The 19,331-nt window shown below is 35.9% G+C and overlaps 1 long non-coding RNA gene across 2 annotated transcripts; it reads left to right on the top strand.

The window, feature by feature from the left end:
* The first annotated feature begins 849 nt into the window (after nt 1-849).
* On the top strand, nt 850-19,037 carry LOC114014552 (uncharacterized). 2 transcript variants are annotated; one of them, XR_003558097.2, is made up of 5 exons: nt 850-955; nt 3,204-3,314; nt 4,777-4,861; nt 15,556-15,757; nt 18,243-19,037. It is a non-coding gene; the product is annotated as an uncharacterized LOC114014552 (long non-coding RNA). The 2 variants fall into 2 exon arrangements; XR_003558098.2 differs by lacking the exon at nt 15,556-15,757.
* The last annotated feature ends 294 nt before the right edge of the window (nt 19,038-19,331 follow it).

The following is a 19,331-nucleotide window of genomic DNA, read 5'->3' as shown; positions in this document are numbered from 1 at the left end:
TAGGGGTTCCCCACTGGTTAATTTTTGAAGAACATTTATGAGAACTGCAAGCTTTGCACTGTCCTGGAATCTACTTCTTCATTAAATTAAGATAAAATATAGAAGTACACATACCTTAATAAACTATTGCACACAGACTTTCATCCCATAATTTGAAAGTTTTTTGCCAAAACAATCTTTTCTGCATTTACCCCAAATATACTTATTTCTCCATAACAAAAGTGCACTGCGTGGTAAGGATTGGCAAAAAGGAAGTTAAAGGTACTGTCCCATAGCAAAGAGATTTATCACTCTGACTTTGGGCAGACCTTCTGAAGAACATCATCTAATGTGAAAATATTTTCCCAGATCACATTTTAGTAATAATTTTATTTATTTTTTATAATATTTATTTTCTCAGTATCTTATATACATTATTTGGACTTAAGACAAAGCTTGTCTGTTACCCAGATACGGTAACACTACTAACAGAGTAAAACACCCAGTGAAGAAATGGAAGCAAGGAATATCTTTTATTAAACTTCCCTGAATGGGCTCCAACATAACTTGGGCTGTGGAGAACTGCTACGATACAGATACCAAAATATTAACAGTAATGTTTACATTAAACATCACTGTTCTTTTTAAGTTTTTACTTTTTTAAAAAAAGTGTTTGCAAGATATATAACATCATAGCCCTATGCATTCATGCCTGTATATGAAGATTTCAGCAACCGATTTTTGATGAGGATTATAACAACATTGTGGCTTCACTGCTTCTGAATCATACAATTTATCTGAACTCAGAAATCTAACGGTTACAAAGACCTTAAATAGTCTGTAATGATATTTTCTCGCCACTCAGCCTATCCTCCATCCACTGCAAATGCTGCAGTTGTGTCAGAAAACTTCTCACCACTAAGGAAAGGCTGGTGAATATTTTGTTCTAAACTGTCCTCCATACAATCCCATACAGGTAAGACCTTGAAAAAGACTTTCCCTCTCCCTTTCTCCCTTCTTTCTGCCTTCCTGTCCTACAATCTTTCTCTCTTTCTCCCTCTACCCCCCTCACTCCTTGCCCCTCCGCCCTTGCTTCACTCTCTGCCTTTTCCATGTGGTACCATCAGAAAGAAGATTATGTTGATCAGACAGTAACTTATGTTTCCAAAACACAAAATATGTGATATTAAGCAGCTGAGTGTGAGTGTGTGTGCACACATGTGCATGTCCACACTGGATTTATATCAACATTAATTAGTAGAGAGCTTGGTATCATGCATGGAAAAGGGTCCTTAATTCTACTGATAATGCATAAGAAAAAAATTGAAATGCAATTACTTTTTCCAACACTACATTTGCTTTTCAGTGCTAAATATAAAATTTCTCATGTAGATAGCAGTGACTTGTATTTGTTACAGTGCTAAAGAGAAAGAGCATTGGTAAGAAGTTGTAAGTGTATACCCCAGCACTACCATAGAATTCTGTGCCTTGAAAAATTCTAACATTCCTACATTTTTCTGATTCATCTGTGGATTCCTACCAGAAATGCTTGCTCCTGCTGGGCTGCCTGTACTACAGAGATGCTATTATACGAGATGATATTTTAACAACTTTTTTATCCAAAGACTGGGTAATGTATTGAGAGTGAAGGAAAAAAATGTACAATATAAAAAAGTAAACAGTTTCAATGCTGTTGAGGTGGAACTTCAACTTCTATGTCAGCAATGATTTAGCCCTTTTAATTTCTTCTCATGTGATATGTCATTTTGTACACAATTTTCTCTACTACTTATATAAGCTTTTTTACAAGAAATTGTTTACCTTCAAGCTTGCAACCACACTGTATAAATAAGTATACAAAACAGTAGAGGAAGGATCCCCATAAAAGATTCTATAGGTCAGACAGAGAAGGCTTAGACGTCAGTTTTAGCTATCACAGAATCACAAAACCACAGAATGATTTGATACAGAAGGGACTTTTGAGGATCATCTTCCAGCCCTCTGCCATGAGCAGGAACATCTTTCACTAGACCAAGTTACTCAAAGTCCTGTTCAACCTGACCTTGAACACTTCCAGGGATGGAGCATCCACAGCTTCTCTGGGAAACCTGTGCCAATGTCTCACCATACTCTTCATAAAAACTGTCTTCTTGATGTCCAATCTAAACCTATTACCTTTCAGTTTAAAACCATTCTCCCTTGCCTTGTCAGTACAGGTGTCTCTCTGTCTTTCTTATACACCCACCCATGCCCCACCCCCTTTAAATATTGAAAGGCTGCAACAAGGTCTTCCTGGAACCTTCTCTTCTCCAGGCTGAACAATCCCAACTCTCTCAGCCTTCCTTCAGGGAAGAGGTTTTGCAAGCCTCTGAACTGTGAAGTAAAGCAATCTGAAATTTCCAAATATAAATGATCAAGATTGTAATAAGGCTGATGTGAAGCTAGAGGCATCTTTATGATAAGCAGGAGGTATTTGATAAGATACTAGATCAACCAGCCTGAGAGCTGCTGAAACATATTTTGCATGCATCTCTTCACCACAAGAATGCTTCAGTTTCTCTAAGGAGGTACACAGCTGGTATAAAACACTGTGGCTGTGCTATTTTTTTTCCCCATACTGTGAATTATGTCACTATCAGTTCAGCTTAGTTAGGTTATTTTCTTCCAATCACTGTCAAAAACATGCACTTTATTTAAAGAATTATCTTTCAGGTGACTTTTTTGTTTTTAATTAATATTGAAAGACAGTATCATTTGTCTGAAATACAAAGTTTAAAACAGAAAAGCATTTAGTGCTCATAACTCTGAAATTTCATGACCCATATCACAGAAATATTTGTATCATCTGATAAAAGGCTAAGGCTTGAAAATTCTGCTACCAGATGTGCATACATTTTTTATATATACATTTGCCATATAGGTAGTGATAGCCTGGAGTTAAACTGTAATCTCTGCCAGCTGACTGAACTTCACAAGGCTGAAAATTGAAAAATGAAAACTTCTCTTCTGTGACAACAACAAAAAAAAGCAATTATAATTTCTGCCCACACCATATTTTACATAAATCTCATTATGGCATCTGGACAGCTATTACTCTGGTTATTCAACAACCTTGATGAGCTCTCTTTTTAAAGAGGATCTAGCAGCTATTTTTAGTATAGCACAAAAACACATTTTCAGTACGCAATTTTAATGTGTTGCTGTAATTCCTTTCAAACTTTTAGTACAAATCACTAAAAACATGTGCGCCGTGGGTCTCATCCAAAACCAATTTTAGTTAATGGAAAGAATCTTTCTGACTCTAATGGGCTTGGATCCATCCTTTTGTCATTTGGGTAAGTTGCTAAATTCACCCCTTTTCCAAGAGTTTTGGAAAAAGAAAGTGTTTTCAAGACTGGGTCTGCATTTTATGTTGTTTTGTTTTGGTTTACTTCAAGGATGAATAAAAAAGTATCTTTCTGGGGAAATCTAGTGAGTTTATTTTCAGTTTCATTAGTATTTGTAAAGGTGATGAAGACATTCAATGAGTTTGTGCAGGTTTTTGTTTATACACATATGCACAGAGTAGTACATACAAAACCTCAAGTGCACACATACATATGCTTTGCCTAAATATTATATGAATAAAAACAATCTGTGTTCTGTTTGCCTCTAATGAATGAAAAGTTTTTACATTTATTTTTATAAATATAATTATTTTATAAGTATAATAAGTTTATAAATATATTAAATTTATTTGTATAATATAAAAGAATGCTTAATCTTAATCACATTAGATATCCAGGCTATCAATCTACAGTTAAGATAAAATTGTTTTATAATTATGATCCTATATCTATTACCGTGAACATAATTAACTCAGATCTCATGTACAGAGGAACAGGATACTAAACATTAAAAAATAAAAAAACATAATTCACTGTGGTTCCTGGATAAGAACACCTATTTGAAACTTGGCAGAAACTCATTTGTTTTGCAAGCTTTATCTCAAAATGAGAAAGAAAACAGCACAGTCCCTCCGAGGTAGTTAAAAAGGTGTTTTGACAGTGCAGCATATGCAGCCAAACCCTGCCAATGGCTGTCAAGTCAACATATGCCCAGTGTTTCCTTGGTACAAACTGTTCCTGGCAACTGTAGGGGATGTTATTGCTATCAGAACCATTTCATATTTATGACCTTCCTTATTTTAAAGTGCAAGTAGAACTGGTGAGTGATATTGAAGAATAAATATCAAGATTGTGTTTGCAAGAATCTAGAATTGGTCTCTTCATTTCAATTACTCCTATGAGAAGCATGCACAGTAATGGACTGGTTAGCCCTATTTCAGGGGCTCTTCCACATTAGGCTACTGCCAAGGTTACCACTCCAGACGATGTGCTAGAAAATGAGAAGGGAATAAGGTCTGTCTCTCAGAGAACAGCATAATTAAAGAATGAAAAATTTAACTAGGAGGTAAAAATGTCTGGTCACTGCAAGGGTAGAGCAGCATCTTCTACCTAATGGAAAGGTCTAGATGATACTAGGATAGATTGAAAGGGTGTTAGCTGTCAATATCCCTCCTGCATTCACTGACTTCTGTCGAGAAAAAGTAAGCATTACAGCTGACTTTCAGCATCTACATGGGTTCAGCACCGACAGTCTAAATGTATGCGTGTGAAATATATACATGCTAAGCACATTCATGACCCAAATGGAGGATTGATTTTGCAGTAATAACTACCAGCTAAGAAACTTCACAGTACTTTTTGATAATATTCCTGTACTAAGTGTGCGAAAATTCATAGACTGCTCTTGCAGATTTCTACACCCATGAAGAACATAAGGCTGCCTCATGAACTGACAGGCACCGCAAACTAGAGTCAAACTGACCTTTATGCTCCAGGTATGAGCTTTTTTTCATTTACTGAGTTTGTTATGGATGTAGAACTTGCCACTTCTACTGAAACATGATATCACTTTGTGCAAAAGTACGCTGATATTCATCAGGCAAACAGCAAAGTAAAAAAAAAAAAAAAAAAAAAAATCAATTTATATGTAATCTCTCTCCAGGAAGAAAGTGTCACTGAATTTTGTCTGTTCTGCTGCATATATCTGTGGCTGTTAAGCAATTACCTTATTTACAGTGTTGGAGTTTTCATTGATCTGGTTAATAATTAGTACTTAAGCCAGCTCTTTGATTTGGTGCCAGCTGTCCAAAAAAAAGAAAAAAAAAAAAAAAAAAGATAACTTACAGCAGAAGTAGAGACTCTTTATTATGCTACCTGGTGATAGGTTATGTACCCCTAAGCAAGCAGGAGACACAAAGAAAAATGACCTCAGTGGGTGATTTGTATTTTTCTTGGAATGTGTTTGCATATTCTGCAGATGGTAGGGGAAAAAAACAGCCAGCACATGCTGATAAGTCTTCTGGAATGATATTACTGTTATTCAGATGGGCAGATAAAATGTTGGCCCTACACACTAAACAGGGATTTTTTCTGTATTGTGATCCTGTGTGTCTTTGTGGCATTCAATTACTTTATTCCATGTTTGACAGATATGTTGTCTTATATGTAGTTAAATTTGTCAGAATGTGCGTGTCTCTTTAAGAAATATTACTTTTCTATTATAAGCTACTTTTCCTTAGTAGCATCTCCTGGACCCTCCAAGATCCATCTTAGAAGTATGGGGGGTGGGGTGGGGTGGGTTTGCGGGGGGCGGAGGGGAAGACACACTTACAGTTTCAATTATGATAAATATTCAGATAAAAAACCCAATGGATTTAGTTTTAATGACACAAGTAGAAGTTCTTCAATGTGAATACAACTGGCAATCAAATGTTCTTAAGACCTGGTGAGATCTCAGGTCTTTTTTTTTTTCATATCTTTTTTTTTAATATCACATCATCAAAGATCAGTAAGTTAGGATAGACTTTGGGAAGTATCTAGAGCAACCTCCTGCTCAAAGGAGGTGTTCCAATGTAGTCCTGCATTCCAGTTATCTGAATTTTAACTGTACCACACAAATGGTTGTGTGGACTACCTCTTGAGAAAACCATTAAATCTTTTGTGTAAAAGTCAAGATTTGAGAAGGTGTCTGTATAGTGCCACAGAAATAACAGGGAGGACTCAGCTTAATTTTTGTGAAAGACACCTAATGGCCCTCCCCTTGAACCATGACTTTTCATCCATCCTCAGCTTTTAGAAGGCAGCTCTTTTTCCCTTATATCACATCACCCTCCACACTATTGCCCAGAAATCAGGTGTAATAGAATGAGTTCATGCTCTAGCAGAAAACTATCCTGTTTATTTCCCCCACATTCTTTATTTTTTCCCAGACATTAATTTATACTAATTAAACTTTGAGGGTTTAAACAATAATTGTAACTTTTCTGTTGCATTTTTTCATTAGTTTGGATTGACATACTTCTACCGCCATATTTTTAAAGGTTTTTGAAAGACCCATACTCTGCTGAACAGCTATTTATATAACAGAACCATTAGAAATTTGACAAACATCTGCTTTGTTTAGTGTCCAAGTCCTTGACTTCAAGCAATTTCTAAATATTTGACTCTGATGAAAGCTTCAAAAGACTGTATTCATCTCCTTACTTCATGGGATGTATGTGTGATATTATTCAATATGTGTGGTAGGACAATGGCATTTTACACTGCATGAAGTAGTGACTGGCCTACCTCATATACCACAGCAGGTCAAGCAGGTCATCAGTTTTGTTTGACACCAATTTACTATGAAGGAAAACAGACTATATGGATCAGATAGAAAAATTAATAAGGATACACTGTTTCTAATGTCTGATAACATTACAAATTCATTATCTTCAGTACCTTTACTGTTTGTGTATTATATACTCTACACTGTAAAGACTACAGCTTAAAACAGTGAAAATAACTTTTATAAATAAAAGTTTGGTAAAGGAAGAGTAATATTTAAGTTGGATCACAAAAAGCAAGTGCTCTGTGTTATATGATTAAAAAAGTTAGGTATGTATATCCTGTATTTTTATAGCAATACAACACCAGAAATGAAATATATATGTACAGCTAGAAATAGAATCCTTGTCTTTTAGAAGTGCTCAGATATTGCTGGAACTACAATTGGTTTTGGGGAAATGTAATTATGTAACATAAATAATTAAATACTATAAAATGCCTAAATAGCACATTTATTATTCTAAATTTATGTAAATTCATACATTATTGTTATACAAAATAAGAGACATTTTTCTCATTCTCTTTTTTTAAAAAAAAGATATATATGATACTGTGAATTAAAAAGTACCAAAAGAAGCATTTAGTTATCCTTCTGTAAGGACTTAGGGGTTGAAGCAGTAATTTTTTACCCTATAGATGAAACAATTCTTTTTAAAAGTACAGATTTAATAAATCTTATTAGAGATCTGCTGAAAACTTAAAGGGGATTTAACAAGCACTGCACATAAAAGTGAGTCTTTATTTGTTGTAGTTAAAAATAAAGCATCTGCCATTGGTTTTCTAGCAAGAAGATCTTCCAAATAACCATTGGAGACAATTTAAGAAAAATCCAGTCTGTCATTCATTGCTGTTTAAATCGATTTATAGATGCTATTATCATGAGAACTAATTAATGAGTACATTTTCTTAAAATCGGCATCAGTGGCAGGCATCCAAGAATATGTTTAAAATGTGATTGCTGAGGGTACACCTTTGCTATTTTGAACATTTTATATACAACTAAGGTAAAAGGTTTCTCATCCAAAAAAATACTGCGAATGATTCATGTGTTTTATGGCTGTTTATTTTGGGAAATATTGCCTGCAAATCTTCAATGAATCATGCACTGGTTAACAATGTACTCTTTTTAGAATACAAAAGGTCTGCTACACAACTCCATAAATAAAACAGCTGCCTACAATCTGGAATGAATGATGACATGGCAGCCCCACAATGCTGAATAGAGTTATTAACTCCCAACCACTTAACAGCAGTAGTATTCACAGAAACAAAAATCAAACAAAAACAAAAGTTAAAGCCTCTGAGGAGATCCTGTAAGTTATTCTCTAGTTAAAACAAACTCAAAAAAATCTGCTAATAAGATATACTCCCTGGAGCTTACTTTGCATCTCTCTTTTGCTAATGCATGATGCTCCTCATCTGAAGTTGCAGCACTCCATGATGTTGAAAACCTGGATAAACAACCCAAAAATTCCCTTAATCTCATTTATTCCTTAATGTCTGTAGCAACACTGCTAGGATTTTCAGACTATGCTCTGAAATTTAAGAATCCATTTCCTCCTCAATCCCACTTTTTATGTTTTTGTGGATATGGTACCCAGGTTTTTTTCCTGTTATTTTTTTTTTCTGTCTCTTTATAAAACACCTCTTCATCAACAGTCAGAGAAGCAAATAATCTTCAGTACTGTTATAATGTTCTAATTCAATGAGTTCTTACCTTCACCTGCATACTCTCAAAGTGCCTTTCAGCAGACTGTTAAGCAATATGACAAGACAGGATTCCTGTGCTCAGAGAAACTGTTTCTTACATCAACATCATCATCATCATCATCATTTATAGGTAGTACAATTTTACCACCTGCTCACCCTGTTCTGAGAAAGTTCAGAATGGAAAGACATTTTTCCAAATTTAGCTGAATAAGGTGTGAACGACACCAGTGAAAGCCAATTATTAGGCTATAGTCCATCCCACTTAATTTACATGATCAAGTGAAATATCAACAGTAGACTTCCTTGGGTGAGACCGTCGAACAAGTAAAGTTAATTTTGCAGCAAGTACACAAACATCAGCTGCAAGTAAAGAAAGATGAATTTACATTTACATTTAAATGTCAAAAGTGTTGAGCAGATTACTTTGCAGTTTCTAATACTTAATTTAAATCTATACAGTAGTAATTCCTCTTAAATTTCTGGGAGGAAAAGGATTACCTTGGACACTGGAAATTCTCAAGGTTGGGTGAGGGAACCTGGAGGCTGGTAGGAAATTAAAAGGGTAATAGGGAAGAATGATTTAAGGTTAAGTAATCCAAAACTGGATATATTTTTCTAAGGGGGCGTGGGGTGGGGAGGAAAGTAACATAGTGTCAAACTGATTTCAGTTAAGATAGTCTGAAAGACTTCATTGCATGTAGAAGTGACTTGTGTTAAATCAAGACTAATATATCACTCATTAATTCCTTAATTGTGGAAGTTTTTGGAAGAGTAAGGCTATTAGTTATGCAAGTAGGAATGTCAAGTGAGTTCTGAATATATTTGTTTAGGAAGATAAATCTTTTTTTCTCCTAATGTTTCCTTTGTGGGATCTTTAAAGGATACTGTACCCCGTTAGAAAGTAAGACTCATTTCAGTAATATAATTCTTACATGGATTCTGGTAACTCAAGGTTAATATTGACAGACCCAAGAGAGATTTACTATTCATTTCAGAAAGGACAGCATGTTATTCTTGGGTTTTAGGTGTAAATTTTAAATATTTCATGAGTATTTGAGCTCATGAAGAGCCTGACACACATAATTCTTTGAGTTCTCTCAGTGTAAAGAAAAAATTAAATTAATCACGTTGTTTGATGTTCAAAGCTATAGAATAAAGCAGAATACTGTAAAAGTTGTCTAAACTGCATTACACAATGAGAATTCAAATTTAATTTTAAGAAAAAGAAGAAACTATTAAAGAAGTTGTACCAAGATTTAAAAAAAAAAAAAAAAAAGTCAAATAGCAGAAAAGAGAGACAAAAAAAGCAAAAGACAGTTTAGCACTGTTTCAAATAGCTGCAATGCTTGCACAAGAAGATGATTCATACTTTGGTCAGGACCCCAAAATTAATTTAACACATAATGACACAGCATTGTCATTCTAAATGTTTAAGCACCTGCATCTGAAAGTACAGGAAATGAACACTTACGTATGTACCTGGGTTTCAAGTGTATTCCCAAGAAAATATATTAGATGCAAGGAAAAAGACTCATAGAAACATGATTCCAGTCTGCTAGAAAATCTGGGGTAAGGAGACCCACTGTCACCCCTGTTATGTACACCACTGAGCAGTGATGGCAGCATGTTACTTTTCTGGTGAAGTGTTGGGAGATAGAGTGGTTGCCCCATGACCAGTTAGGCATGAATGGGAGACAGAGAGGCAGTTGACCTAATAATATTCATGTTAGGTGACCTTAGTTATTGCAATGTCACATTTCTGTTTTGATTTCATCATCATACCTATTGTCTTGCTGGTCATGTCTATCTTACGTAAACTTTGCACCAGATTCTAAGTATTTTTTTTTTTTTCCTTGTAAGTGATTATTTGAAAATAGCTGCTCAAATTCTCTTCTGGCTGGTATTTCCAGCTGGAAGGTGTGAACAGTTTTAGCAAATCTTTTCAATTTATTAATAAACCCTGTCTTTATTGCTTATTTTCATTTTTGTTTTATTATTTATTCTATGCCAGTATTCCCTCAGCCTAGCTTACAAACTGTATAACAGCCAGAGAAATGCTGAACTCAAAACACATAAATGTGAAGGATTAAAGGTTTGTGTCCCCACAGATCATGAACTCATTTTAGAAAATGTTAGAGTAAGCTCGTGTTTGCAGATTTTGGCTGCTTGAAGAAGCTTAACAGGGACAGCAAGGGCAAGAGCCAGAAAGAAGCTGGAGACCAGTTTAGAAGTGCTCCTAGAAATGTCTTTACTGGTTACAACTCTCCATCAGGGTCTCACAGGACAAATTTATGAATAAATTATTGTAATGAACTGGCAAAAATCTGTAGTGTTGGATTAGTTTCATTAATACTGAAAATGTCTTTATTAGCCCAAGAGTGGATCGCATTCAAAATCAAATGAGTGACATCAGAGCCTTACTTTTTGTGGAGATTCAAGAATAGTCACCTTATTTTCTGACAATGGGTTCTGTAATACTGATACTTTCTTTATATGGGTGTTATTTAAACGGTATCTGTTGAGTGTAAAACGGTGATGTATGTATATTGTAAGACTTGGCTTTACTGTACTGTGGGTCTTATTGTGAGGATGTTTGTTACCCTGTTTAGCTGAGGGAAGCAATTATTCCTGATAATATCTACCTCTCTAGTAAAATGAAAAATAACTTTTAGGCATATATGTAAGACTGGAGAAATAAATACTTCCATTTTGTACTTGTCAAAGCCCTGAGGGCACCAACAGCTCTGAGTGTCCCTGCTTAGCCCCCAGTGGGGCTCCCCCCCACTGCCCAGGGCCCTGTTTTAGCCAGCATGGGGCTGTCAGTCCCCGCCCCAGCCATTCTGCAGGAATGTGGGTCTCCCAGCCCGTCTAAAGTGCCAGCAAAGGCATTGCTCTCTGTGCTGGTTTCTGCAGCCTTCTCTGTATATTGTGTGTGTATGTGTCTAGTGGCAATACACATTCAGCCTTGCTGCTGTAGGACCTAGGGAAAGGAAACTGCAGCAGCATGGCTGGATGGGACTGGAGCCGAAGAAACCCCCTTGGCTTGAGGAATGACCAACCCTGGCTCCAGTGGGGCTGGAAGGAATAATCCCGTGTCCCTAAAGACCACTGCATCCAGCTTCACTTGACAGAGCTGATGCCTTACCTTCACCCATATCATGTTGCTCTCCTGACTTCACATATGCATTTTAATTTCTGATTTGTTGCACTATTTGCATGGTTGGTACAAATGGCTGGAAATTCAATATTTTGTTGACAAAAGTGCTCAGTGGTGGAAGGTCTTTTACCATGACCTGTTTCACCTGTGCTTCCTGCTTTGTTGCTTCTAGCCATTTGCAGGCTTCCCTGCAGCCCTGAGACTTTACACACTCCTCCAAGATATTACATGTTTTAATGTTGAAATTTTTCTTTGTACTGTAAAAGGCAATATCTAGGAAATCAAGAAAAATATCTTCATTTCAGAGAACTCATCTTCCAAGCTTTCAAAATGCAAACTTATTTGGTATCTTGTGAACACTTGCAAGTCCAAGACCTGGTTTCACATTTCTATTGATGAAATATTATTTTTTTTTCTTTAGCAATATGCTGCCATCAGGCAGGAGATATTCCAGTCTGTCTTCAGCTTCACGGGGGCCAATGCTGTTGAATTTTAAAAAGCTGAATGTGCTGAGTTTTTTTCTTACTGCATCGAGTTCATAAAAGAGACCTAAAAATCTTTCCTCATTGCAAAAGTCAACATGGTATCTTTGTAGGAAACCACTACTGCCTCTGGCTGATAGCAGCCTTGAAATAGCATCTGCCAGAGCCATTAAGGTTGAGAGAGACCCTCACTGACCAATCCATGTCTAGCCCTAAGTCATCCTCAGGCTCAGGGGGGCAAGATGGGGGCTGACTGTGGCAGGAAAGGCATTCTGACCCATCATCTAAATGGCTTTTGAAGACTTTTATTGAAGTTTCTTTATGTAACATGTACCAAACATGGGCCAACACAGAGAGCACTGAACAATTTTCTCACGCAGCACTATGCCATGACAGTTTCAGGTAGATATCCAAATACATACCCAGAAATATTGACCTCAACTGCCAATTATCTCAGTAGCATCCAGCTAACTTCCCTATATTCCACATGCACAGTATTACTTCCTCTTGGTAGCTTTCCAGTTGCTTTACGTGTTACTCAGACTCATCCAAGGGTGAATGAGATATGAGGTATTCCTGGTATCCCTGCCAAGGGCTTACTTTCCTTGCAGAAAATTCAGATAGTCCTGAGATATACCTCTTCCTGATCACAAGTTTTCTCAAATGTGTCCTTACATAAATTCAGACCAAACATTGGAAGTCAGTGTAGGAGTTGCATGACCACTACCCATTGCCTGCTGGATGTGCAGAAGGCAAGTGGGAGTATCTTATTGGAAAGCACTGACAGGAATGAGATTACTGGAGCACAGTGTTGACACAGTTGTCTGACTCTAAACAGACTTTGAGGCCTTCACAAGAAAAAAATGTGGTGGGCTTGACTTCAGCGGGCATTTGTACTCTGCTATGGCAAACAGTATAGGCAGTAACAAACATGGTCACACTCACTTATATCAGGCATTGAATAAAGTGATTTTCAGCAAGAGTACAGCCAGCAACTTGCAGTGACTGTAACTTATAACTGTTTCTTTGAAACTAATTTTTGCTAGGCTTACATGTAAACAGAAAAACATTTGCCTGATACAAATCTTGCAAAACACAAATGAAAAAGAAATAAAGAGGCTTTTTACTGGTTTCCAGATGACTTTTCATTTCATTCTGTCTGAAAGGAATACAGTTTCCAGGAATACTTAGTTGTTAAATGTATTGGAGCTTTTGTGAGATGCCTTTCCTTCAAAGACAGGTAGGGAATCTTCTACATTAAGTTATCAGCTCTTTTTGTGCTGTTGTTGTTGTTGGGTTTTTTAATATGTTTTTCATTCCAGCCTAAATTCTGCAATATTCTGCATTAGTATTTTGCTGGTTTTGAAGATATTATAAATAATAAAAACTAGAATTGCAGTATGAAAAAGTTGAGCAGGAGTGTTTATGCAATATAGTTATGATATTGTATTTTTTCCCTTTCCTTTTTCTTTATTTCAGTGCTGATGATAGCTTTGCATGTCTAGTGTGGTTCATTTGCAGTTAGATGAAGCACTGCCAAATGATCCTGCTGCAGTCATATAAAACTTATGCAATAAACATTTGAGCATCTTTATCCCTTTTCTTTTTTCACATTAGCCTATTGCTTAGCTTTTTAAATACCCAGAAACACTTTCATCTGATGACATTGCACAGTTAGTGTCACAAAAGAAAACAGAAATATATTAGAATCTTTGCCTGCAAAACCCAACATATTGGCAAATAGTCAGTGTTCATTTTATATATTAATTTTTCTTTGATGCCATGAATTTCACTGTTTCCTGACTTCTATTAAAAATGCATAAACTTTCTGATTAGTTTATCACAATGTGGAACCAAACAACTGGGTATGACAAAATGTAATTTTGCTGCAGAAGAGCCATTCCCTTGATACAGTGGCTGGGATCACCCAGTCAAAGCCAGAGTAAAGGTTAGGAAATACATCACAGTCAGTATGGCAGGAAGCATTTGATAAAACCACAAATAACCTTATCCTTCCAATGATTTCAAAATGGGAGGGAGGGAAAGAAAGAAATTGAAACAGAAAGCTTGTTCAGAGCATGAAAGCTACTTTCAAGAAGCATTTTTTTTTTCCACTTTTCTGCATCAATGCTTCTCAGTTATTAATTTTTTCTGCTTAATGAATGCAGACTTTCTGTAGGAAAAGAGAAACAAATAAGACTTTCCAAGATGAAAATTCCTTGATGCTTTGAGTTAAAAATAATTAAACTCTAAACCACAGATTTCCTATGCGTATACAGATAGTGACATATATGAATTGATTTTGATTGCACTAGCAGTGAGGTAAACCAAATAACCATAATGGTAAAAAATACTTTCCTTGGTTAAATAAAATGCTGCCAATAATAACACTACAGATCTTAAATACTATATTTGCAGTCCCACTGAGAAAGAAAATGAGTTTTCACACTTACATGTAAGAAATATGATCTTGTGTAGGACAAAGCTTGAGTTATGGGACATAGCAAGAGACAGTGTGGTTCTGCTGGCCAGAGGAATGTAGGAATAACACTATAGATTTAGGTAGAAATTACTGATGGTCAACTGAGTGGCACAAGACTATTTGGACTGAAGAGTCAAAGATCAGATGTCATGCTAGCCATGTTGCTCCCTTCTCTGTTGTTGACTGCAGATTTTTAGTCACAATAGCCAAGTAACTAACCCTGAATCAGATGGCATTCTTATTGCTTAAAATCTATGTTTTTAAAAATATATACTGCAAAATATATTTGTTTCATGGTATACATTGGTTAACATTGCTTTATGGATCAGGGGCCTTAAAGGGGAGATCTTAAAGAAGAGATCTTGTACTTTTTTGGTCATTTTAATTAGTTTCTCAACCTTAAATTTAGCATCACCATTGCAGTAACACAGAGCTTTGCTTTTAATTATATCAAAACTTAGAAATTTCATCAGATGGCCATAAAACACAAATACTGTTGCATGTGACTTATTTCCCAAAGTAGTAATAGTGTTTGTTTCTCTCTGAGTCGCAAAAATAATATTACAGAGGACATAATGAATAATTCAAGAAGTCTGATTTAACACCAGGATTATTTCTGGCATCCAGTATCTGTGAATAGCATATTAATAGCATATACCAATTTTTATGATTGAATGATAGAAATAATGAACTGGCAATGAGCCTTTGTAATTCCTGGCCAAAAATGTGTTCTGTTCTCTAAGTCTAATAAATTTTATGTGTAAGATTAAGCAATTCAGTGACTTGGATTGCAGGCTAAAACACTGGCTTTTGCTTTATTTTCAACTGCTGTGTGAATTTACATGAGACTCATGACTGGTTATCATGATGGCCATAAGGAAGTAAAACATTCCTTATTTTATAATTATGCACCATGTAAATGTAAAGTATATATATGTCATAAAAATGTTATGTGACATTCAGAAACATGGTATGAATCCTGTAGCAGAAATAAAGCAATATTCTGGCCTTTGTCTTCCCCAGGTTTGACAGGTAGGACTCAAGACTTTCAGAGCTGGTTCAAGTTTATCAGCAGTATGAATAACAGAAGAGACTACCAGTAGAGGACCCCTGGAAAACAAGATTTGCTGTTGCTATTTTTCCTTCATTCCACACCATAACATCCTTCCTTGGCAGTAGCCAGCCTGGCTTTTCCTCCTGTACAGCGGGAGGAGAAACCATCTCTGTTCTGCTGGTGAGTGCCAGCATGGTGCCCGGAGTAACTCTTTTCGTGTGTCCAGATCTGAAGACAGTTTGAGAAGAAAGCCGACATTCCTTAAACCCATTAACTGCACCATATGCATTTCTTTTTAAAATCATCTCTCAGCCTTATGTACTACAGTCCCGAAATAGGGTTACAAATGCAGAGCTAAATCTTTTCAAAATGTTATAAATATTCCTACTAAACTCTACAGCAAATACAAACATGAACGCAGCAGAAGAGATCAGTAGATGCAAATAGCTGCTCCTAATCAGTAAGCTGTTCTTGCATTTAATTGTATATCCAAGTAAGGACCAAACCAGGACCAGGACAAATTTAGGACCCCCTGTATGGTTAGCATTTTTTGATGTCAGATTATATCTGGATCTGTACTAGGGTGAATTTCTGCAGTAATTTTTGCCTGTTAAAGAAAGAAACAAAGACTGCAGGATAGTCAAACAGACCTGCCTCTGAAGAATTAAGAAAGCCAGAAAGAAAATTTTAAAACTTTCAGCCTATGTATACAGTTTATTTTTTACTTCATGTAACTAACAGAAAGCCATTTCTGTGCTAATCTGTTCATCAGGTGCAGTTTGTTTAGACCAGAACAGAAGCCTGTTCAGTTAGTTATCCTCACCATTACTGTAATTATCATTAGAAATAATAAGATTCTATCCCTATGCTGAGACCATACTTACATGTGCACACAGTGCCCTCAAGAAAGAAATAATAAGTTAACAGGAAATAATTATTTAATATTATAATTTGTATAGGGACATAGCAGTTAATGCTTAAATGTGTGAAGATGATGAGTCTCAACTACGTGTCATATCAAATCTATAAATTAATTATTACTTGTTATGCTGCTCTACTCCTCCATCAAGCCTAGTATAATTTAGGGAATATGCATGTCTATTTTCCATTAAAGCAGTAATTCATGAGGTAGATCTGAGGCATTCAGTAGTGTAGCCAATTCATTTACCCCAGTCCTTAAATACAGGCCATGTCTCATACCTCTCAGGTCTCTCATTGATCTCACCCCCAGCCACTATGCTCCCAGGAAACAATTCTAAAAAGCATGAAGTGAAATGTACAGCATTACTGCTGTTTGCCATAGTTCACTGAAAAGGAACAAATAATAATAGAGAATTTCTTTAGAGGTGTTATGTAGTTCCCATGCTAAACAATATTGTTTTTAAGATGTATGTACAACTGGGCAAAGTGTGACATATGTTTTATAATCACTGCAAAACAGAAAATTCCTTTATGTGAAGGTAAACTGGTTTCTTTCTCATCTTTCCTATCCATGGCTGATATGAAAGGTTGCTTCTTGGCAATGCTGTGAATCCAGAGTAAGTGAAAATAGAAATTGTCCACATGTCCATTAGCCGATATCTAAAAGAGTTTTATAATTTTTTTATTATTTTGATAGTTCTCCAAATAAGAAACTAAACACATGTGGTAGAGATCAAGTGTAACTATACCTAAAAGAGTTTACTATCTTTAATCCCCAAATGCCCAAATATTTGAATGATGGGAAAATTTAAATACACAGCAGAAATCTAGTCTGAAGTTGGGCTTAGCATTGATTCCCACCTCTGTGAAACCTTTTTCTAGTCCATTTTCCTCTGAACTTGATTTCTGTTCCACCATACACAGATAAATAACTGCTTTCATCCACAGCAAACTAGTCTTGCTGAGCACAACTATGGATGAAATTATTCTATATTTTCTCTCAGCTATGCAAGGAAATCATGACTCTAAATAGAAAATATCTCTCATTTTCAGATTTGTCCATTTGATTGATGCTTTTATGTTACTTTTTGCTGTTTATCATGTTCTGTCATGGTTACTGTAAACATTAGAAATTTGTCTTCTAAAAGCTGTTTGGAAATCAGAAGGCATTATGTGCTTAAGTATATTTCTACTTATGGGGAAAAGCCACGGAAGAACAACAGAAGAAAAAAAAAAAAACACACCACCAGCATATCTGAACTTGAAGAATCTACTGCTGTGGACAATTTCTTATTGTTGAAAGCACAAAGAAGTAGAATATTTTTTTTTTTTTTTTTTTTGGTTATGCAACTGAAATTTTACCTGTCTTGTTTTAGCAAATAGGGTGGAAATTGTTATTCTACCCTGGCCAGTCCATGGATTTTCCAGTGGACATTCATATTGCAAGCTAAATTTAATTTGCCTATGACAGACTGGTTCCCCATTCTTCCTTGTGAGAAATCTCCTATAAAAATAACAGCTGTAAGTGTAAGTGCAGTACCTTAAAACTTATACCTGTAAAGTCCAGCAATGTGCACAACAATACACATATAAAATCTTCAGAACTCAACTTTAATTTCCCTGGTTTTCTCAAAGATTGCAAGGGCCACTCTTCTTTAATATGAGATCCTTTTTTATTTTCTTCTAAATCACAGCTCTCTTCACTTTCTCAAATTGCTAATTGATTCTTACATTTCTTTTACAGCTGCAATTGCTTTTTGCCACTTTACACAACTCCATCCAAGCCAAGAATCCAGCCAATCTATCCTCCCACTTGGAAGTAAGAATCCAAAAGGGATGAGAATAGCAAGCCTTTGCTACAAGATATGTTCAGTTTGTATTGAAAATACTTCCCAAACGGAGACATAGACGTCACTGTGCTACTTCTACTAGTATGTAGCCTGATTCTTACCTTCATACATTTCTGCACACTCAAAAAGCTGAAGACTGATTTTTGGCACTTAGTACTGGACTGCAAAAAGTTCAGGAATACAACCATATATTATACAATATTATACATATTATAAAATGCGTCATTAGTCTTCATTGTTATTATTACTATTTTAATACTATGAGAGAAATATCTATGTTACACTGACATTCTATGCCACTATATCATTACTAAGAATATTAAGGTACCTCTAAAGTAAACTGTAAAAGGTCATTTTTCACATCACATTCATTTCTCAATATTTTAGCAAGTGCGTTTTGAGCTCATGTTGCCATTCCCCAAAACATCCACACAGGAGATGTAAAACATTCCAGTATATCTGGTTGTTGCTACCAGATGCTCTGTGTGGGAAACGTAGAATGTTATTTAATACTTCCTCAGAGATGGCAAACAGATGGTTTAATGCACTCTTGAAATGTTTGTGCTTGAGATCCAATTATTTTTGTTCAGTTAACTGTCAGCTTTCAGGGTAGAATGATGTAACATTCCTCATCTTAGGGCCATAGACTGTAGCAGTCTAACATATAAACACTGTTATACAGCTTGTTTAACATTTTAACTTTCCCTACCCAGCAACTCTTTCTTACAGAACTCTTGAAGTTTTCTTTTTTAATTGTATGCTAAACAGTTATAGTTGCTGATACTTCCAACTTGATGCCTTTGGATGATGCTTACATTAAGAGCAACTTGATAAACCTACCATTTTATCAAACTGCCCCTGAACACAGCTCCTGACAGAGCTGAAGGCTTTCCCTGAGCATTTTGTGTGGCATGTCCTATGGTATTTCCCCTTCAGTTCATCAGCGTGAGTTTGGTCTTGCACCTGAAACATCGTTCAGATGC

This window comes from Falco cherrug, chromosome 2 (assembly GCF_023634085.1).
Source record: "Falco cherrug isolate bFalChe1 chromosome 2, bFalChe1.pri, whole genome shotgun sequence".
NCBI classification, from domain to species: domain Eukaryota; kingdom Metazoa; phylum Chordata; class Aves; order Falconiformes; family Falconidae; genus Falco; species Falco cherrug.
Note: the sequence above shows the minus strand (reverse complement) of the source record. Positions and strands in the feature narration are given on the sequence as shown.